The sequence below is a fragment of the Canis lupus genome, chromosome 28 (assembly GCF_048164855.1).
Source record: "Canis lupus baileyi chromosome 28, mCanLup2.hap1, whole genome shotgun sequence".
Taxonomy (NCBI): Eukaryota; Metazoa; Chordata; class Mammalia; order Carnivora; family Canidae; genus Canis; species Canis lupus.
In genome coordinates this window covers 13,952,454-13,975,932 of record NC_132865.1, presented here as the reverse complement: position 1 = coordinate 13,975,932, position 23,479 = coordinate 13,952,454, and the positions used below count along the sequence as shown (strand labels likewise).

The 23,479-nt window shown below is 42.5% G+C and overlaps 1 protein-coding gene across 3 annotated transcripts in view; it reads right to left on the bottom strand.

Annotated features, from left to right (window-relative positions):
• Window positions 1-693: 693 nt before the first annotated feature.
• The window catches only part of ZNF704 (zinc finger protein 704), a 257,823-nt gene continuing 235,037 nt past the window's right edge, over window positions 694-23,479 (bottom strand). Inside the window, exons 10-12 of one of the 3 annotated variants that reach the window (XM_072804120.1) lie at window positions 17,546-17,664; window positions 5,276-5,312; window positions 694-901 (exon numbers count right to left, since the gene is read on the bottom strand). The gene's annotated coding sequence lies outside the window, so the exon portion shown is untranslated. Of the gene's footprint in view, window positions 902-4,301; window positions 4,876-5,275; window positions 5,313-17,545; window positions 17,665-23,479 lie in introns of those variants that run through there. The other 2 variants (XM_072804121.1, XM_072804119.1) reach the window with 2 other exon arrangements.

Here is a 23,479-nt window from a genome sequence, read left to right as displayed (position 1 = left end):
GAACCTGGATCAAGTCCCACGTCGGGCTCTGTGCATGGAGCGAGCTTCTCCCTCTGCCTATGTCTCTACCCCCTGCCCCCCGTCTGTCTCTTGTGAATAAATAAATAAAATCTTAAAAAAAAACACACAAAAACCCAGACTTCAAGACCTCAGCCCTGGAGTTTCTGATTCAGTATGTCTAGGGCGAGGCTCAAGTAATTGGATTTCTAGTAAATGCCAGGTAATTCTGATACTGGTGGTTCAGCGACCACACTTTGAGACCCATGACTCCAGGGCTATGATTTTTAGTTGGAACGTGAACTACAAAAGAGCAAGAATATTTAGAAGTGGTTTGGCTATGGAAGGCAAGTCTTTTGAGGAGTTGCAGAGTATCAGGGAAGGTTGGATGCTGATAGGACCGGGACACTGCATTGTGGCTTATAGGAAAGAGAACAGCAAGGTTGGGCACAGATGAAGGTAGACTGGTCCCTGTACTTTGAGGAGGCTGTGGGAGTGAGCTCTTGTCCAATGGCTTCTCTTTTTCTCAGGGAAGATCTGCAAGAGCATTAACTGATGTGAGGGACAGTAGTAGCTATATGAGGAGAAATGATGAAATAGTTTTAGTCCACGCAATGTTCCAGGGGAGTGTAATACCCACTAGATGTAATCAATAGGTGTGATACATGCTAGGGAAAGATAGGAAGACTCAAGCAGTCCTTGAGTAACTCTTTAAGGAGTTAATTGACTAATGTTCATATTTGTACATCACTATGAACATCTAGATATTCATCTTTCAGCACTTCCAGGGAGGGTATGGCACGATATCCATCAAGATGTCTGCAGGCTCAGCAAAGTGCTTGGTGAATGTTCAGTTCACAGTAGACGGGCATGTGAAATTCAGTTTGTAGTTTAGATTGTCCCCCTGGAATAAATGGCAGTTTGTTAGCTTGTCCATGGGTATATTTTTTGTTATTGCGTGATTATCTTAGGAGAAATAATGCTTGATACATTGTTGGAGTATCACACCTTAAAAAAACAAACAAACAAACAAACAAACAAACATACAAGTGTACAACCACCAGATCCTGAAACACAGTGTGGAAACTTCATTCTTTCCAAAGTAGTCACAAGAAATCCCAACAGGTGCTGCCACATATATGCACATTTCAGCACATAGGAATATCCGGAGTCCTGGTTCGGCAGCCTTCTCTTTGGGCATATGAAAAAGAGGGGAATAAATCTGGGGGCATTTGCAATGGCTTCCTGCCCCACCACAGAGGTAGGGATTGGCCTACGATCACTATTGGTTCTGAGAGGAAGAAATTAAAAACCCAGTAGAAGAGCAGAGGACAACTCTGTCACTAGCAGAACGGGTCCCCAGAGAATGAGGGAGTGTCCAGCTGTCCCCATGCGCTTGGGACTAAGGAGGTACCAGGGATGTGGGACTTGCGGTGCTAAGCCTCTGATAGTCTAGGGCAAAGCAAGACAAGTTGATCACCCAAGCAGGGGCTAACCCTTGTGGGGGCAAAGCCCAAATAACAGTGAGCACAGCCAGAGTGCCCTTTTGATTGATGGGAGGAGAGAAGGCTGGCTTTGAGGGTGTGTGGCCTTAGTGTGGTGAAGTCACAGGCAGCCCTGCACTCTACTCTGAAGAGCCCTGTGCTGGGGCTAATGCTCTGCCCTCCTCACTTGAAATTCCTTGTTCTTTTTATTTTTTTTATTTATTGTATTTATTCATGAGAGACACATAAAGAGAGACAGAGACATAGACTGAGGGAGAAGCAGGATCTCTGCAGGAAACCCAATCTCATACTCAATCCCAGGACCCTAGGGTCATGACCTGAGCTGAAGGCAGAGGCTCAACCACTGAGCCACCCAGTTGCCCTCTCAGTTGGAAGTTTTAATCACTTTCACTTAAATCATTTTGAAGAAAGGGTCTTCATTTTCCTTTTGTACTAGGTCCCTCAAGATACATAGTCAGTCTGCAAGTTATATAGGAAGGGAGCTGGGGTTTGCTTTTCTTTTATGTGGCCTGATGAAGAGATGAAGACAGATTCTCTCATCCTCTCCCTCTCTCCCCTCATCCCTCACCCCTCACCGCCTCTCTTCCTCTTCTTCTCTTCCTTTCCTCTCTCCCACTCCTTTCTCTCTCCCACTCTTTTCTGTCTCCTCTCTCTGGTACAGTAAAACCTATGTGAGCTATTTCTTTATTTATTAAGCTTTTAAAAGACCAACGGTGTCTTAGCACAAATGTTAGTGTCTAGAAAAATCGACTTGGCTCAAATGCAGCTTCCCTGCCCCCACCCGGATCTGTTTCTCCCGGCCAAGCAAAGAGAGTTGGAGAAGGAACAGATAAAGGATCTAGAAAAGTTGAAGAAAGTGTGGCAGAGGGGTGCTTGGGTGGCTCAGTGGTTGAGCATCTACCTTTGGCTCAGGTCCTGATCCCAGGACCCTGGGATCGAGTCCCATACAGGGATCCTCACAGGGAGCCTGCTTCTCCCTCTGCCTATGTCTCTGCTTCTCTCTCTGTGTGTGTCTTCCATGAATAAATAAATAAACTCTTTAAAAAAAACTTTAAAGAAAGTGGCAGAAATGACAGCTCAGGGACCTCCAGAGGGGAAGCAGCCCCACGGAGCTCGCCGGGCATCAAATGGAAAACCCTCGGGCAGGACGCAAGGGGTGCTCGCTGTAAATTGAGATTTATAACCGAGGTGATAAGAGCAGGCACTTAGCGGAAGGGAGGGAGAGTGAAAGCTGCGGAGGGTGGGTGCGCGCGGCCGGAGGAGGGTCCCCCGAGGAATTTCTCCCATGGCAACTTCTATTCTTGCCCAGTTATTTCACTCCCCTTCTTGGATGTTCACATCCAGCGGTTCCAGCGACAGGGTGTTTTACTGTGGTGTTTCCGTGGGCTTTGGTCGTTTTTAGAGACGGGCCGCAGGGAGGGCAGGGAGGGCAGGGAGCGCTGGCTGGGCGGGCGGAGGTCGGAGCGGAGATGGGAGTCTGGGCCTGTGCCGAGCTGCTTGGTGCTCGCGCCGCGGAGGTGACCTTCCAGGAGCGGCCGAGCTCCGCCGGGTTCTCCCCGGGCCGCGCCTCCTCGCGGGGCTGCGGGGCTGCGGGGCTGCGGGGCTGCGGGGGCGCGGGGGCTGGGGATGCGGGGACGCGGGGGTTGGGGATGCGGGGACGCGGGGCGGCAGGGATGCGGGGACGCGGGGCTGAGGGGACGCGGGGGTTGGGGATGTGGGGTGGAGGGATGCGGGGTGGAGGGATGCGGGGACGCAGGGCGGCAGGGATGCGGGGACGCGGGGGCGCGGGGCTACTCGCGGGGGTGGGGGCACCTCCGGGTAGGTGCCGCCGGGAGGGCCGCGAACAACCCGGCTCTTGGAGGCTCTTTGAGATTTCCGCCGTCTCTGTCTTCCGCTCTTTTACCGAGAGCTGCCAGAGCCCTGAAGGACTAGGCCCCGGGACGGGAGTTGCATGGGGCCCCCCCGCCCCCCGCCAGGGCTGGGAGGATGCTCAGGGCTCTGGCGCCTGCAGGTAATAGGGTTAAGAAAGGCCCGTGGAGGTCCAGGCTGAGCGCTCTGAACTTACTGGGGCTGCGGGGGTGGGGGTGGGGGGGGTGGGGGATACTGTAAATACAAAGCATGATCTGGCTGGAAAAGAATAATTTTTAAAGCTTAGAGAATTTGGCAACCTGCGTGTGTTTGCGTCCCGAGTTATATTTAAGTGATGAATGACTTGCAGGCAATGAGGCAGAAAGGCAAGACAGGAGTTTCCCAGGGGCTGCCAATCCGTCCAAAGCAGGGACATCAAACTCAGGTGCCCTCCTGCTCTCTTGCTAAAACGTCCTCACATAGTAAAAGTTGCGCCCCCTTTGAGCTCTGCTTTAACAACACGAGCATTCAGAACAGGATCGCTGATACATGATTTTAAAATTATTGCGAATATCTAGACAGTTACAGAGGTCACTTTTCTGAAGTACTAGGCATTTAAACATTTCGTTGGGGTGGTTGTGAAGTCAACTCAGGTCTGCTTTAGGAAACAGACCCTGTTTGTGTGTTAAGGCAAACGTTTCCCAAGCAAGGTAAATATTTAAAATAGTTATGGAAACGATGACAATGTCAACATTTTATGAAGGGCAGAGTTAATTGAAATTATTGTTGGATGGTGAATATTTAATTTCGAAAGATGTGCATCTATCATTACTGTTCCCTTTTAGAACATCTTAAACCTTAATTAAAATCTATTTTTAGGTTTTTACCGAATAGTCCACTAGAGGGCAGCATTTGATAAGGGTTTAATAGAAATATACATTGTAATTTACAGATATTGCAGAAGTTTAATTTGTTTTATTAACAATGATAACAGTAGAAAGTACCATCTTGCCTCCATCAGCACAAATGAAGTAAAGAAGCCACGCATGCTTGGTTAAATAGTTCTTAAAGCAGCAGATCCTAAGTTGGATAGGGTGTGTGTTTTACAGTTTTCAAGTTGAAAAAAGCAATCAAAGGAACTAAAAACAATTTAGGTAGTACTTTACAAGCCCTGGATTGATCCCATTGGCTTGCTAAAAAGGAGTTTGGTTGTTTTAACTCAATCTCCAACACACTATTTACCCTCCCTGGGAAACCATCCAAATTTGGCTGCATTCCATATGCTAGAAAAAGCTCAGAGTCAGAGCCAACTGTGGGTTTGACTGTGGTGGCGGAACAGCACCAGGAGAGGTTTCAGGCTGTTTTCCAGGGGCTAGAAACTTTGCAGCCACACCCATTGGGCGGTAATGATTAGGAGGCGGCTGGGAGGTATGCCTGGCGCAGAGACGTTAGTCAATAAATGTTGGTTTTTCTTCTTCTCACTCCAATTGTTTCCTGACTTGTGATGTTGCTTAACTTCTGTTTGCTGTATTTATGATTTTTAAAAAATTAAACACATGCACATGGTAAACAAATAGTATAAGATGATACATGATTGAAAACATCTTCCTGACCCCACATGCCAGACCTCTCCAGAGGTAACCACTAGTCATGACTTTTTGTATATCACTTAGAAAATTTCAATGCAAAAACTTGCCTATATAAGCATATGTATATACTGTACACATTTTTATACAAATAGGACCATATTCTATCAATGTTAGTCTATATATCACTTTTTAAAATTCAGCAATGCATCTTAGAAGTCTCCTTATGCTGTGGCTTAGCTTTTTCAATTTTATTTCTCAATGACTAGAACTCCCCCCCCCCCCTTTTGTCTCTCAGCATCAGAGAGAGTACTATCAACAGTTTAAGTGTTTACTAACCATTCTGGGATTGATTGGCTGAAATGTCAGTCTGCCCCTGATGAGATAAGAAAGAAGAATTGTAGTCACATTGAGGAATTTGTTTTGTTCATTTCCAAAAATAAGTTAAAAAAAAAAAAACTCCTTCCCCCTAGAACTAGAAAAGGTACATTGGATAATCTTTAGTATTTTTCTTAGCTTCTAACACTTGAAATTGACTGCAAAACCTTGCATTATTTTGGTCTGTGGGTTGTCCCAGCTCCTTTCTTTTCTTTTATTTGTCAGTTTGGCAGGTGTTCATAATCTCATTACTGTGACTGGGTGATGACAGGGTATGAAGGGGTCCTCAGGAGCCAAAGACAGCATTCATATGGGTTTAGTGGTTCCACGCAATGTTAACACTGATGATGGGCCTCCATTTTTTTCCCCCATGAGTCTCTATCAGAAGGACCTGTGCCTCTTGTCCCTCATTTTAAGGATCATGTATTGGGATAGATGAAATCACAAATAAAAATCTTAGTACTTTTTGGATGTATATCCTTTGTTTAGCTTTTAGCCTTGATTTGAGAACCCTCCCTTTTTTTTGTTTCCAAAAGATCTGTGTATTTTATCATTTAGAAATAATCATACCTAGAGACTTGATTGTGGCATAACCTCTTAATTTTTTAAAAATATTTTATTTATTTGACAGAGAGATAGAGAGAGCCAGAGAACACAGTGGGGCAGGGATGGCAGAGGGAGAGGGAGAAGCATGCTCCCAGCTGACCGGGGAGCCTGATTAGGACTTGATCGCAGGACTCCAGGCACATGACCTGAGCTGAAGGCAGACACTTAACCAACTGAACCACCCAAGCGGCCCTTAATTTTTTTCAAGTCCTTGCATAGTTTTAACAGTGAGTCACAGCTATTTCCTACTGATTGTAGGCTAAGTCTCTAAGGCTGTAATAGGATCACAATGAATCTGAAATGTCCCTTTCCTTCCAAGGACCCATGTATCAGCAAAATGGACTGTGTTTGCTCTCAACTCTTCTTGTTTCTGGTCCTTTTCTTCCTTGTTTGTTCTCAGAAGTTCTACCGGTTCCTTAAGGCACAGCTTCAATGCTACTGTTTGCATTCAAGCCAGTAGACTTTGAGGTACTCCATGTACAGAGATGTATTCATGGCTCTGGAGAGACAACATGGATAAGGCTTGGTTTCTTCTTGCAGCAGCTCTGTAGGTGATGGGGACCACAGCCATGTGGGCAGTGCTGCAAGGGGGACCTCCAGGGTGCTGCGGGAGAACATGGAAGGAATGGCAGGTTTGTACTGGGGATGAATTTGTGTCTTCTTGTGGGGGGGGTTGGTTTTTCAAGAGTTAGAAGCTCTTGATTGACCAATTGTTTGTCAGTAGAAGGCTATTCTAGGTTTGAACAAAGGCTATAGGTATTTTCTAATGATGGCAAATAGGAGAATGATAAATAGGCTTTGTCTACAGGGTGGGTGCTATGGAAGAGGTTGGACGCAGACGTATCTAGGTTCCAAAGGGCCCTAATTGTCATGCTCTAGACTTGGGAATGGAAAGCCAGGGAAGAATTCCATGCGGGGGGTGATTGGATGGTTGATGATTGTGTAAGTTAAACCAGGGAACGTGAAGTGTCCAGGCGAGGAGACAGGAGGAAATTGTGTGGGTTTTGTTCATACTGAGTTGAGGGTGCATCAGAGACCTCTCTCTCCCGGGTGATTTCTGATAAGATTTTGGGAGCTCAGAGGAGTCAAGAATAGAGATTTTGTGAGTGAAAGATTAATAAAAATATTTTCCCCTTCTTTATAAAAAATAAAATAACCTTGGGTTAACTTTTTGGCTCTTTGCCTGGGAACCTGACAGAGGTGAATGCTGGCTACGTTATTTATTAGGCAACACTGCTTACTGTAAGAATGACCTGTGGTTGCCGAGCTGAGTATGGACCATAGAAGAATATCCGTGCCTGGTGAGAAGGCACAGCTTTGGGCTTCCTGAGCATGGTGGGTACTAGCTGGGCTTTCCCCTCACTGGGACCTGGAAGCTGTGGTTCTGGGACTGTTCCAATAAAAATAGTTCTTGAGGGATGGGGCTTCTAAGCTGGGGAGGCTTCTGCACCCACTCACAGAGACCATGTTCTCAGCCTCTCATCTCTGACCTGTGACATATACCCTGGAAACCAGTGCCTAGTTGACTGGGGACAACCCTACAGCTGCACTGCTTCCTCTGCATTACAGTGAAGCCAGTGCTAGGTGAGGTTCCTGGGTTCTGTAAGTCCTCTATGAGATGGGACTACAAAGAGTGGACATTGTGAGAAGTTGATACTGAATTTATTGGCAAAAAGCCAATTTCTTCTCTTCCTGCCCATAAAAGAGAATGTTCTGGCTTTGTGTGATCAACTTCTTTCACCGAACCCCGATAGTGAGCAAAGTGTATGTCCTTAGCATCAAACACAGTCAGTGCTGCTCACACAGCAGATGCTCAAAAACTGTCGAGAAACTGATATCAAGAAATACTTATTGTGGTGCCTGGTGGCTCAGTCAGTTAGGCGTCTGCCTTTGGCTCAGGTCATGATCCCACGGTCCTGGGATTAAGCCCTGCCTAGGGGTTTCTGCTTCTTCCTCTTCCTCTGCTCCTTCCCTGCTTGTGCTCCCTCCCTCTCTCAAATAAACAAATAAATAAAGTCTTTTAAAAAATAACTATTTATTGACTACCTTCCCTATTTCAAATACTCTTGTTAGTTGTCAAAATACAAATATGTGTCAAAATATCTCACGGACTTCATAGTTTATTAGAAAACACTTAGGAAAAATTTTGTCACAGTGTGTGGAAAGGAGAATGGTGAATAAGTGACTTACAAGGCTGTTGTCATCTTAGAGCAGCAAAAGGGAACCCTCAGGACTCATTTAAAAAAAATTTTTTTTGAGAGGAGATGCAGAAGGAGAGAGAGAATCTCAACAGGCTCCACACTCAGTGTGGAGCCAGACATGGGTTTGATTTCAGGACCCTGAGATCATGACCTGAGCCCAAATCAAGAATCAGATGCTTAACTGACTGAGTCACCCAGGTGCTCCAGGACTCATTTTAAAGTATTTCTTTGTAACTTGTTTTTAAGGTTATATTTAAATTCTCGAATTTTCCTATCTCTTTCTACCAATTTAATCGCTAAATATCATCATCCTCTTCATTATCATTATTGTCACAGTTAGCACTTAGTAAGCACATAGTATATTTGCCAGGAATTGTGCTAAATGCTTTATGTGGATTATCTAACTGAATCCTCATAACAGCTTCATTAGGTAATTACTGAAAGTATCTGCATTTTACAGATGAGAAAACTAAGTTGGTGGAACCAGGATTCAAACCTGAAGTCTGACTCTGGAGTCCACCTTCTTAATGACTCCGCCATTCTGCTTCTTGCCGCTATCACCTCAGTGATACTTAGGGGAAATATGCTCTAGGCATTTATCTACTTGGGTCATAAAAAGGACAAAAATACATCTGCGTAGGTCTAGAAGTAAAGGAGAGTGATTTATTCTTCAAATGGATTACAGTGGATTTAGGACTGTAGTAAAAATGTCTAGTTCTTTTTTAAATTAAAAAAAAGGATTTTATTTATTTATTTGAGAAAGGGAGAGTGCGAAAGGGGGAGGGGTGGCGGTGGGGAGGAGTGGAGAGAAGCTGACTCTACTGGGCAGGGAGCCCAATGCTGGGCTTGATCCCAGGCCCTGGGCTCATGACATGAGCCTAAGGCAGACGCTTAACCAACTGAACCACTCAAGCACCCCAAAGATGTGTGTAGTTCTTATTTACAAATCTGCTAAGTGAGAAATCACTTAATGTTCTGTGTGAGACTTTAAAGGGACACATGAAGCAAAAAAAAAAAAAAAAAAAGGACTTTTAAAATTGGCAAGGACCTGGATAGACATTTTCCAAAGAAGATATATAAATGACTAACAGGTAAATGTAAAGATGTTTAACATCACTAATTATTAGGGAAATGTAAATTAAACCACAGTGAGAAATCATCTCATACCTGTCAGGATGGCTATTATCAAAAAGATAAGAGATAACAAGGGATGGTAAGGACATGTAGAAGGGGGAACCCTTGTTCACTGTTGGTAGGAGTGTAAATTGGTATAGCCACTATAGGAAACAATATGGAGTTCCTTAAAAAATTAAAAATAGGACTACCATATGATTCAGTAATTCCACTTCTAAGTATTTATCCAAAGGAAATGAAATCACTATCTTGAAGAGATATTTGTATTCCCACATTTATTGCAGCATTATTCACGATAGCCAAGATATGGAAATAATCTAAGTTGTTTTTTAAAAAGGTCAAATTCATAGTAACAGAGTATATTGGTGGTTACCAGGGGCAGGTAGGTAGGGGAAATAGGGAGAAAAGATTATATTATATACTTGAAATTTGCTAAGTGAGTAGATCTTCAGTATTCTGACCACACACACACACACACACACACACACACACACACGGTAAAAACACACATGAACAAACAAAATGTTGGATCTCAAGTTACAAATTAATGCCAAATAGTATATTTTAGTTAAAGCTCAAGCTATAGGACTTTTGGGTTTTACTTTACGTTAGATGTGGTTGTTTGGTTGTACTGTATCCTTATAGAAAACTCAGATAATTTTATTTTAAACTTTAATTATGCCTTGAAAATTTGTGTTAATACAGGTTTAACTGCAATAGAATGTTCTGCATGCTAATATTTGATTTTACCAAATACACAGAAGTGGAAAGACATTTAATCTGTCCAGTATTTCTTAGTAATACTTGGGAATGTAATGTATCTGGGAATGCCAGAGAAACTGTATTTCTCTCTTTCTCTCTCTCTCTCTCTCTCTTTTTTTTTTTGTAACTGACTTTCTTCCCCTCCTCCCTTCCCCCACTTTCACCCTCCCCTCGTTTACATAGGAGAAGGATGGTTTGGTCTCTCTTCTGTCCTGCCAGCCCACTTGTGAGCTGGTCTTCCATATTGCTTGGCGCTTCTGCTGGCCCTGCGCCCCCTTCCCAAACCCTTGCACAAGACTTCTGGGGAGAGGTGATGGGGAAGTCTGAGCTTCTCTTCACATTCCTTTCCCCAAATCTCTACACTACCACCAATACAAGGTTATGTATGTAAGTAGGGAGTTGACATGATCCATTGTCCAAGTGGGACACTTGAGAGTGAAGCAGGGACCGTTAGTAATTGCACCAGGGCATCAGACACTAAGTGGCAGTCCCAGGCAAGCTGAGATGCATGGTCACTTCAGCCTAGGAGATGTTTACTGAAGGTTTGTGGGCAACAGAAAGGAAACATAGAGCAAGCAGCAACTTAAAATTGACTATCACTCACTCACTCATCGCCTTCTTGAAAGTTCTTCAGAGTCCCTACCCTGGGGGATTCTTTCTGGAGCTTTCAGCCTTCTCCCTGCTCTTTTCAGCTCAGGTTTGGGGAGGGGGGGGGTTGATGTCAAGAGTCCTCTCTTCTGCAGTATCCAGGAGAATAACCATTAGCCACATGTGGCAATTTAAATTTAAATTAAATAATTTTAAAAATTCAGATTTTCAGTCATAAGACCACATTTTAAATGCTCAATAGCCACATGTGACAAGTGGCTACTGCGGTGGGGAGATGTAGAACATTTCCATCATCTTAGAAAGTTCTACTGGACAGCACTGTACTCTCCTCAAATCTCCCTGCTTCTTTTCCTAGTCCAAGGTCGTTTATCCTCTGTGCCCTCCACACATGCTGCCCAACTGTCCAAATTCCATTTGTGTATTATGCAGAAAAATTGGCCATTCAGGATTGCCCAAAGAGCCTGTTGGTTTGTTTGTTTTTTAAAGATTTTATTTATTCATGGGAGACACACACAGAGAGGCAGAGACACAGGCAGAGGGAAGCAGGCTCCATGCAGGGAGACCGATGTGGGACTCCATCCCGGAACCGGGGGATCACACCCTGAGCCAAAGGCAGGTACTCAACCACTGAGCCACCCAGGCAGCCCTAGCCTGTTTTCTTTCTACTAAAAGAACTGTCAAAGCTCTCTGAAGTGTTTCCCTCAAAAACCAAAGACCTGTCTACCTAGGGATGAATGATCCCTCAATCGCAGAAGGCAGAAGAATCTACACCCAATTCTGGTTTCTCTATCATCATGACACTGGTTTTCGAATGTGGCATTTGGAAGCAGTTTTGTTACGTTATCATCATACGGTGAATAAACGTGTACAAGAAGTTCTAAGTCAAATCAATTGTTTATGTGGCTATAAAAAGCAAAGAGAAGAAAATGAAAAAAGAATTAGAGCTCAGCCGTAGGCACAACATCAACTTTTTTTTTCAACATTAACTTTTAAATAGAAAATATTTGACTTGTACTAAGGAAGAGTCTGCATTATGTTGAATCATCTTGCCAGATGGCCAGCTAAACAAATGAACTGAAGCAAAACAGGCTAGATTTATGGTTTCACTGCAGTCAAAAATAACTTTTCTATTATTAAAAGTAAATAATTTAATGTGAAGGTGTTGTGGCTTACATAACAGTTTTGGACTGTGAGATTTGCTTGAAAATAGTGATACCGCAGAGGATGGCAAACACCGACTGGCCAGAGAAAAGAGAATGATTCATTTTGTCTAGGCAAGGCCAAGGGTGCATGCTTATAATCCCGTTTTTCCAGATTGTTGTCAGATTATAAAAGTTCTAGGACTTAAACCTCTGTTCAGAAGCGTTTATTGCTTGAATTTTTTTTTTTTCTCAGAAAACCATCCTCTTTCCATTGCTACCACCTCACAAAAAACTTAGAGGGGGATGCTGCTCTTCATATTTTATTTTTCTGCTATATATATATATTTTTTTTTTTTGGTAGAGGGTGTTGGAAGATCAGACTCTGTGTGGCTGAAGTATCTTTGCAATTTTTTAAAACAGTTTATTTATTTGAGTAATCTCTACACCCAACATGAGGCTTGAACTCATAACCCTGAGACCGAGAGTCTCATGCTCTTCTGACTGAACCAGTCAGGCACCCCAGCTTTGCAGTTTTTATTCTGTTTATTCATTTAATAAACTTTCAAGTACATTTTGATGTGTGTATCATTCCAGGCCTGATCACTCTCATTCCCTCCTAAGTCTATTTGGAATTTACTCTTTCATTTCTGCCTTCAGTAGAATAGGTAGACAGAGACTATGAAATTATGTACAAGGAAAGAAATATGTTCAATTTGCTACTGGAAATTTTGATCAACCACAAGCTAAGTGTCACAAACTAAGGTGTGTGACTTGGGACAATAACATATAAGAAAGGATGATTGAGGGGATCCCTGGCTGGCTCAGCGGTTTGGCACCTGCCTTCGTCCCAGGGCGTGATGCTGGAGTCCTGGGATCGAGTCCCTCGTTGGAGTCCCTGCATGGAGCTTGCTTCTCCCTCTGCCTGTGTCTCTGCCTCTCTCCATATATATGTCTATCATGAATAAATAAAATCTTTAAAAAAAAAGAAAAGATGATTGATATTGAATAGAGACAAACACTTTGGGTACTTACGATTCAGTTCATGTTCCTACCTGCATCTCCTGCATCCTTCCTTTATATTCATTCATTCATTCATTCATTCAGTCAGTCAGTCATTTATGACCCATTTGTTTACGACACACCAGAGAAGTAGCAAGTAAGGTCAGCATAGTCCCTGCCCTCACAGAGCTCTTGGGCAGTGACTAAGAGAGACCTAACCTCTGGCAGGGTGGAAACCTTCCTCCAAAGAAGTGATGAGGAGTTAACCAGATGAAGGATGGGAGTGGAGGTGAATGCAGGGAAAGGGACAGTAAAACTTTGGGGGAGTTCCCAGGCAGAGGAAAGAACATGGGAGAAGGTGCTGGAATGGGAAAGAGGATGTGTGTGTAAGGGGCTATGGCCAGCAGATAGAGAGAGGGTTCCATTGGACATGGCCGAAGTGGTCAGGGACTCACATTTGCTGGCCTTGGCAGGAACTGGAGTTATATCCTGAGAGCAAAGGAAATTTGCCAAATTGGATAAATAAGAGTTGTGTGATCACATGTGTGTTTTTAAGAGCTCAGTGGCTTCTGTGAGAAGAGTGCAGTGTAAGGGTACAAAAGTACCTGAGGGAGACCGGCTAGGTGCTATTGAAGAAGGACAGGGAGTAAAGGATGGGGTCTTCTGCCTGGGTGGGAGTGGAAACACAGATTGAGTATTTATTGAGATATTTAGTAGGTAAAATCCAATGGACTTGGTAATGGACTTGTCACAAGGAGTGAAGGAGAAGGTGTTGTCAAAGATGACACTGGGCTGGGAGGGGCATGTGATACCATAAGGTAGAGACTCACTGTGGGAGGGGAGGAGGGAAAAGAATTTGGAAAGGCAGAAAGGAGAGCAAAGCTCTGGTCTCACCAAAGATCCTGCGGGAGTGGGAAGTATGAACAATGCCAAATACATTTAGGGAGACTTCAAAGTTGAGTGGTTCTGTGCCCTGCTTTCCAGAGCTTGCTGCAGCAAGAGTCCATTGAGGCACCAGAAAAGCCATGTAAGGGAGGTATTGTGGCATGTCAAGGTCTAGGATGGTTTGAAACAGCCTTTGAGTCTCCCAGGACCCCAGGAGAGAGGCAGAAGAATCGAGACAAGGCCAGGGTGCTGGAAGGGTCCCGGAGGGAGTAACATGGGGTATTATCATTAGATGTGCATGGACTATGCCAACTAGAAACCATGCAGGGTCACAGACATTAAGAGTGAATGATGGGATGATAGAAACAGAAGTCCAAAGACCAGATGGAAAAGAACCTCTCAGTAGATGACAGCATATGACTTTCTGGAACCAGATTCTATCCACCTCACCATCCCTGTGACTGATCTTGTGCAAATGCCCAAAGAAAAGGAGACAGGAGATAACGTGAGTGGCCAATGTGAGTGGAGATAACGTGAGTGGCCAAGTGAACAAAAGAGCCTTGAGTAGATCCCAATATTATAACAATTCAGTAATAATGGTAGTGCAAATCTGGAAAACGGCTGGGTTAATCATAAATGAGACTGGGACAATTGGCTATTTGGGATGAAAAAATACATTTTGATCTTTCTTTACCTATAACAAAATATTTTAGATAGAAAAAATCGCCCCCCATAGTATAAAAAACCTGAAAGAAAATGTAACGCAATATTTTCTAATACCTGAATATGCGGGGCCTATCTAAGCTATAAATAAGATGTGAAATTTTAAAGAAAAACATCAACAGATTTCATGACAGTGATTTAAAAATTTGTATGAAGAAATGTCTCTGACTGAATTTAAAATGAATATAAATTGGGAAAACTATTAGAGCAAATAAGACAGAAGTTTACCTCCTAACAACATAAAGAACTCCTACTAATATGTAAAGAAAAGTTAAGATGTCAAAGGATAAATAGGCAAAGGACATGAATTGATATTATATATATATATATGTATATATTTTAAAGACTTATTTATTTATTTATGATATATATATATATATATATATATATATATATATATATATATAGAGAGAGAGAGAGAGAGAGAGAGAGAGAGGCAGGGACACAGGAGGAGGGAGAAGCAGGCTCCATGCCGGGAGCCCGACATGGGACTCGATCCCGGGACTCCAGGATCGTGCCCCGGGCCAAAGGCAGGAGCTAAACCGCTGAGCCACCCAGGGATCCCGAATTGATATATTATAAATGAATACTTGAGATGGTTAACATGGAAAAATATGTATGTGTGTATTTATTTATTTTAAAGATTTAAAAAAATTTATTTATTCATCAGAGAGAGAGACAGAGACAGAGGGAGAAGCAGGCTCCATATAGGGAGCCTGACATGGGACTTGATCCCGGGTCTCCAGAATCACACCCTGGGCTGAAGGCGGCACTAAACCGCTGAGCCACCTGGACTGCCCTGGAAAAATATTTAATATCATTAGCTGGTATTGAATAAGTATACATTAAAACAAGAATGACATACCTTTTAAAACCTCTCAATTTAGGAAAGATTAAAAAAATTATAATGCTCATTTCAGTTGAGCATGCAGGAAGATACTCATTCACTTTGCTTTTGGGAGCATAAATTGAACCAAATAATTTGGATAGTAATTTGGTAATCTGTATTAAAGCTTAAAAGCGTTTAAAATTGGAAGCAACAAGGGGCACCTGGTTAGCTCAGTGGGTAGACTATGCGACTCTCGATCTTGGGGTTATGAGTTCAAGCTCCACATTGGGTGTAGAGATTACTTAAAAATAAAATCTTTAAAAAAAATCGGAAGCAACCTATGTTTTCCATATAGGGGAATATATCAGGAAATCAGTGCATAACTATATGTTGTACTATTACACAGCCATTGAAGTGGAGGTATTCGAAAATATTTAATGATATGGGAAAATGCGTATGCTATAATGTTAAGTGACTAAGAGCAACATGCTGAATTATATATACAGTGTGATCACAACTATGCACATAAATATGCACCGAAATAGTTTGAAAAAATGCACCAATCTACAATCCTTTTTCTTTGAGTGTTGTAATTATCAGTAATTTTATTTTCTTTTTACTTTTTTGTTCTCCTGTAGTACGGAAGAATTCTAAGTTGGAAAAATTAGAAAATAATCTTTGTTGGAAATAAACATCTACCTGTAGCTTTACTGCAACTTAACATGGCTCCTGCTCTAATGGTTTGATGTGATTTTGTTGGCAAATGCATTTGCCTCAAGCTTTTTAAATGATGATGATGGTGTCGATGATCATAATACTTTTATAGCCTTCAATATGCATCAGGTACCATACTGCACACTTTACACATATTAACTCATTTACAATGCACAATACTCATAGGAGGTAGGTCATATTATTCTTCACATTTTATGGAGCAGGAAATTGAGGCACAGGGAGGTTAATTAACCTCCCTCCCCCCCACCACACACACACAAAGGTCCCACAGCCAGTATACGGTGGAGCTGGGATTTGAATTCAGCTAGTGTTGCTCCAGTGGTCCTACTCTGTATGTGCTGCATGGTTATGTTGAAGAGAACAGATAACTTTGTTTTTCAGAAAACAAGCAAACAAGATCTTAGGAAAAACAAACATCAAACAACAGTAATAAATGCAAAATGACATTCTTGGGTCATGAATCTCATCTATGAAGTAGAAGAGTTAAGTTAGGTGATCTTTAATACACCCTTGGGTATAAATTCTACAATTATACTGATTAGCTAGAAAAACTGAGTTTTAGATTCTATAGTAGGAATGCTAATTATTTCCTCCCTCCATCATTTCCTTCCCAACTTCACACCTTTTTATTAGGGACCCTCCACCATGATTCCTAATACCACATCTGCCCCCATGCCCCGTTGATAGGAGCAGGGGATGATATTTCACTGAAGCTGGGCCAATGACTCCTGAGCTTGGAGTTTGCACTCAAGGATGTTAGACTACTCTTGACAGGTGCTGGTGGGCCTCTGGTGGCCATTTTTCACCACTGCAGGGGATGGGACTGGAAAGGCAGGGGGGTATTGTTTTTGTGTTTCCCAATGGCTTTCTCAACGTTGCTTCTAGGCCTCCACAAGGCCTTGCCACATTATCCTTAGATCTTACAAGACACCCTGTGTCCTTTCAATATATTCCCCCCTTGTGTTTGCTTAATCTAGTTTGAATGGGATTATTATTTTTTAAAGATTTTATTTATTTATTCATGAGAGAGAGAGAAGCAGAGACACAGGCAGAGGGAGAAGCAGGCAGGTAGCCTGACGTGGGACTCTGATCCCGGGTCTGCAGGATCAAGCCCCGGGCTGAAGGTGGCGCTAAACTGCTGAGCCACCTGGGCTGCCCTTGAATGGGATTATTATGTGCTACCAACCATGTACTGGCTTGCAGCAGGTGTGGTATAGCCTCAAGGCGAATAATGAGGAATTTGCGCATTGAGCCATTTTTCAAAATCTGACTTGAGATGTTTTCCTGTGATGATTCGGGCATTACAATGAAATCCGCTAATTAAGGAATGGTGAAAATGCTATTGAAAGAGAAGGTGAGAGACCCACTAGCCAGCTGGTCGGCTGAAGGCTCTGGTCGGGAGTGGAGGTTAGTTTACAGATATAACTTAGAGGTGAGGACACTTGACTGTTTTCAGGTCATCCCAGGGGTTACTATACTTAGGGGAATTGATTGCAAACTCACGAGGGGCTCCTGGATCAACGTTTTGATGCCAGCAACATGCATGTGTTGCTCAGAACATTAGATCTCCAGTGTACAGGAGCACCCTTGAAACGGAGGCACTCACCTGTGCCGGACGGACACATTGCCAGTCCTTGTGCGTCCCTCTGTAGCCTCCTGCTGGGCCATGTCTCTCTTGCTCTGGATACCTCTGCCTGTTCTGGTCGTCCTGTTTGCCAGGCAATACTTGCATATAATTTAGAAAAAAAAATGGAGTCGAATATTAGAAGAAACAATTAAATGAGTTAGAAATAGCTGCTTCTAGGTGTATGATGAAGGGGCTCAAGGGGGCAGAGCAGCAGGGGTCTGCTTTCAATGTAAGCTGTTTACTGCCTCGATTTTTTATTTTTACTATCTACATATATTACTTAGATACAAACAATCACTATGATACCTAGCTCCCCATTATAAATAAAATAGTGTCTGTTATGTCTTAGTGCCAGCCTAGATTCTCTCTCCTGTGTTATTGACTCAAATCCTAGTGGTCTCATTCCATTTACTGTGCATGCTTTTAATAGTGCTGACTCATTTTGCAATTTATTTCACTTCATTCTTCTTCTTTTTCTTCTTTGCTTAGATACTTATTGAATTCTTGCTATGTGCAAGGATTTGTACATTAAAAACATTGGATGTTACTGTACACTTTGTCCTGTGTTGGGTAATTATTAGGTAATCAATATGGTTATTGGGAATTGGCTGTTTCTTTAGAATGTACATATTTTAGAATTTTTAGAATATATACATTCTAAAGAAACTAAAAAGTCTTCAAAATGCTCACTTACTTCCTCCCACTTTGCTTTGTTTGGGCAATGGTATATTGAAAGCAGAGAGCATATCCAAAGCCTGAAGAAATGCTCTGATCAGTTTGTTCATTTATTTATTAAAAAAATGTATTGCTCACCTAGTGTATACACCTGGTAGTGTGTTCTCAAAGGTGGATAAGAAAAATAAGACATAGTCTGCAACCTCAAGAAAGGTAAGGTCTTGGAGGATATTTTTTTTAAATTTATTTTTTATTGGTGTTCAATTTACCAACATACAGAATAACCCCCAGTGCCCGTCACCCATTCACTCCCACCCCCCGCCCTCCTCCCCTTCCACCACCCCTAGTTCGTTTCCCAGAGTTAGCAGTCTTTACGTTCTGTCTCCCTTTCTGATATTTCCCACACATTTCTTCTCCCTTCCCTTATATTCCCTTTCACTATTATTTATATTCCCCAAATGAATGAGAACATATAATGTTTGTCCTTCTCCGATTGACTTACTTCACTCAGCATAATACCCTCCAGTTCCATCCATGTTGGAGGATATATTTTTGAGGGAAAAGTAGCATTCATTTTCCACATTAATTCATTACTTCATGCACTTTTGCTATGCAGCATCCCTTTAGATAATAAGCATTTGATAAATACTTGTTTTGCAAACAAATGATTTACACATCACCTTGCAGGGGTATCTCTAGTCTAGATTCTCTCTCTCTCTCTTTTTAAGATTTTATTTATTTATTCATGAGAGACACAGAGAGAAAGAGAGGCAGAGACACAGGCAGAGGAGTGGGAGAAGCAGGCTCCATGCAGGGAGCCCGACGTGGGACTCGATCTCACGTCAGGTCTCCAGGATCACGCCCTGGGCTGAAGGCGGTGCTAAACTGCTGAGCCACCAGGGCTGCCCTCTAGTCCAGATTCTCAATATTTTCTCCTGCTTCCCACCCCTGAGGGCTACACAGCCTCTGAAAGTGGCTCTCAGGGGACAGCTTCCTGGAACCTTGCAGGGAGAGCCTGGGAGAAGCAAGAATGTGCATGCAGTTTGAGCACCATTCACGGAGATATGCTGTGTTCATCCTCTTTCATCGCAAGAAATGTAGATGCTGGGAGTTAACTGTCTGGCAACCATCTCCGGGAGGCCCGAGGATACTAATGCAGTGGAAGGAGGGCTGGCATCCACGTGGTTGTGGGCCTGGCAGAGATGCCGTGGGCAGCACACGGATAATCTAACTGTTGCATGGGAAGGCAGGGCGCCCGGCTGTCCCTGTGGTGCCTTTGGACCCTGGAGAGAGACCGGAGCTAGAAGAGAAGAGCGTGAACAGCAGCACAAAAGTGGATGACTGGGAGGTGATGGGAATCAGCAAGGGGGTGACGAGCAGCCCACACCGGCTTCCAGAGTAGAGGAAAGCCAATGGGCAGAGACAAGAGATGAGCTCAGCTTTAGAGAAGTCACAATGGACTCATGCTAAAAAGTACCTAAAAACACAGATCATCCACTGGGCAGGTTCAGGGGTGGGGGAGGCCCGTGTCCACACCTGGGTTGTGTGGTCTTGGGCCAGTTACTTAACTTTTGGAAGGTGCTTCCTTCTGGATAAAACTAGAGTGACAGTTCCCACACATAGAGCTGTTGTGGGAATTAAGTGAGATGACCACACGAAAGCAAGCAGCATGCTGCCTGGCACACAGTAGGACTTCAGTAAGGCTACTTTTACTTCCTGTCCTACTGCATCTCGGGAAAGGGTGAGGGGCTCCGTGTGCTGTGTGCTGAATACAAGGAAATCACAGAATCAGTGACTGGGAGCTGAGCCGGGAGTGGGGCTGAGGCTTGGGCTGGCACAGAAGAAAGCACTGGGCATCTGACTTCACAGCCCTTCAGTTCTGGAATAGGCTGAGCTACACAGCTCGGTGTCCGCTGCTCATTTTATTAATTGATGAAATAATGATGATTGGGGGTGACCAAGAAAACATTCGGGTGTGCCATGTAAGCTATTTGCGAAGCCAGGATGTTTTTATTTTAGAAAGAATCTTTTTAAGAAACTGAAAAGGAAATTCCGGTATTTGAAAGTACTCATTCTGGATGTCTGAGGGTTCCAGGTTTTGATATTTTAGCTTCCATTTGTGGGCCACTTTTCTGTACCTGGTGACATGTTAATTCGGGTAATTCTAGTACTAGCCCCATGATGTGGGAACTTCTCTGAACCAGGCAGAAGGACAGAGGTCATAATCCTTCCCACCCCAGCTAAGGAGGATTGGACTAAGAGTAGGTAAGATATTGCCCAAGCCAGGCTAATTAGTTCTCTTTTTTATTATCATGTCCCATGACAATGGGACTTCTAAGAGTTAAATCACTTGTTCAGTTACTTATCTTGCAGGAAGCAAAACTTGGAATTGTACTCAAGTCTGTTGAACTCCAAAGCCTGCTTCCTTGCTGCACATACACATACACTTGGCTCTTGTAGGTGAATACATCAAGTTCTAGTGGACCCAGCCTTGGCCTGTAGGCAGGTCTCCAGGCTAGCTTGGCACAAGAATAGACATCACCTTTCCTCTCTTTGCCACGTTGTGTCTACATGTGTGGTACAACAGGACTAGCAGCACAGGGTGAGCAGCTAACATACCTGGGCAGTCATGGCCTGGGGAGTGGGCTTGAGTTGTAGTTATTGGGGTAAACTCTGGAAGAGAGATGTGTCTTGCACATTTCTAAAGATAGCTTTGATGATGAACATTGGTACGGGGAAGACATCCCTTTGGTTTTAAATTCTTTTTTACAACTGTAGGTAAAACCTCCAACCCTCTGTCCTTAATGAGCCTTTCTCAGGTGTGAGTTAGTTATCCTTTACTTAAATAAACAGCCCTCCAATAGAAGCAGATACACAAAAACTTTTATTAAGTGGAAGTTAGACTCCATGGTAATTAACCAGTTACAAGTGCATTTAAATTCATGTGTGTGGACACTGTAGAAGTCAGAATGGTCTTATTGAAAGTCCAGTGTTCCGGCTTGGCATGTGCCAGTGCAACCCAAGGTAGAACCATACACGCAATAAGTACAGGTCAACGATGATGTCAGACTACATTGGCAACACCATATTCATTGTTACAGCTAAGCATTACAGAACATGAAAGTCCAAAGACCAGAAGACTATTACTAAATTGATTCTTACTATAAGCCTTTACTTCTACTTAAATGCTTCCATAGGACCAAGGTGGCAAATCCTCAACTCTGGGGGGACAGTGCCATCTTTATGTTCTACACTTAAATGGGCCACAGAAACTGTAAACATTCAGTGGTCCTACTGCTGCCCATTGCAGGTAGATACCAGCTGTCCCCTTGGGAAAGTGCAGTTTAGTTTAACTGGTGTGAACATTTTATATTGTAAGTCTTCAAATCTGAAATTTGTCTTCTATTTCAATTAGCACCAGTTTATTGTAAATCTTTTTCCTGGTGTTAAATATTTAGGAAACATTTATTTATTTATTTTAAACCAACACACAAAGTCCCAAACAATGGAAAGCAAAAAACATTCAAAAAGTTTTTAGAGAACAGCATTTAGAAAAACAACATCATTGAAACATTCAACAAATCTATGTACAATGTGCCAAAAGCTGGCAAGGAGCATGTCTGAGGAACAGTCACATAAAAGGTTTATTAACCTGAACCTCCACAGGCTGTATTTACAGTCAGATAGGTATTCAGAAATGTAGTATCAGAACATCTGAATTTGGCTAAAAATCATATAAAAAAGACACATCCCCACCCCCAGTAACTTCTAAATAGGTAGCAAACATATCCAGTATAACCGTAAGTACCAGGTTTAGAAGTGCGTTTTTCCTTATTTTTCATATTTCTACAAATGGTTGAGAAACTTTCTCAACGGACATAGACGAAAACTAGGATGGCAGAGAAATGAGTTCTTTATTTCAACATTGTCAGATGAAGGGAAAGAATATTTTTTCATGCTGAGTAACAACGTAGTAAAGTACTAATTAAGGAGCAAGGATAAATTATTTGGGGAAGGGTTTCATGGGAATAAAAAATCAGCAAGAGGGCTGAAGATATGTGTGTATATTCTATCTGGACGTTCCAGAAATGTAAGTCATTATCTCCATGTACTTTTGAAAAAAGCTGGATGATTTGCTTTGATGGACAGCATTTTTATATTTTGTTCTTTGAAATGCTATAACCCAAACCCTTTGGAGAGTAGTTTTTGTTCTCAGATTGAGAATTCAACACAACAGACACAACCTCTGCTATTTTTTCTCCAATGCGACGCTCATTAACCTTATGCAGTTTCGTTTGCCTGTTAATCCAAGGTTACTAGAACATCCACCTTCAAAAAACTGGGCACGTTTTGTAACAGCCAGCATTTCTCATTCCTGCTTAAGAAGTAAAATAGAAACCATTTCCTATTTATTTACCTTAATGGTTGGAGTTGTTTAGAGTTTGAAATTTCAATGCGCGGTCTTTAAAAATATCAGCTGGAAGAGTATAGATGGGAGTCCCACAATCCCGTAATGTTATGTGTTCAAGTTTATTTTGAATAATTTGTGTTTGTGATAAGTCTATGAAAAAAATTTACTTGGATTTGATACAAAATACATGTTACTCTTTGAAAATGCATAGTTTGTAACTTTATACATTCATTCACTAATATTAAAAGACTTTTGTAAGCAAGTACTTACTTACCCCCAAATGGTGGTAAGATTGTATTCCAAAAGATCTCTAAAAATCGGATAGCATCGCCACATTGCTTTTGAATTCGTGCCCAATTACAAGTTAACGCCTGTCATTTTACCACTGGCATCACACAGGAGGGACTGCTTCTTTCTCTTCAGTCTGGCTTTCCTCGATTAGCAGGCACTCAAAAAGCAATGCTTTCTACTGACAACATTTCCACTAAATACCCCATGTGAAATATTGTATAATTTCATGATCACATTTTAGATTTGGTGTAGAAAACAATTCAAAAGATGGCTTAATTTTGAGAAGTAGAGGTTTTTTTTTTTGTAATTTTTTTGTTTTGTTTTTGTTTTTAAAAAACCTTACCATGGACAAAGGGCAACGGAGGGTTTGTGATAACTTATTCTCTCGCTCCTCAGCCCCTTCATTTGAGAAAGATGACCGTAGGCCACTCGGTAGTTGCATTTGATGATGGTCATGAACCCTTTGGGACCTAGCGATTTTTTTCTTATCCTGAGTTCTTCTTCTAAGTATATAGATTTTGAGACATGAAACACTT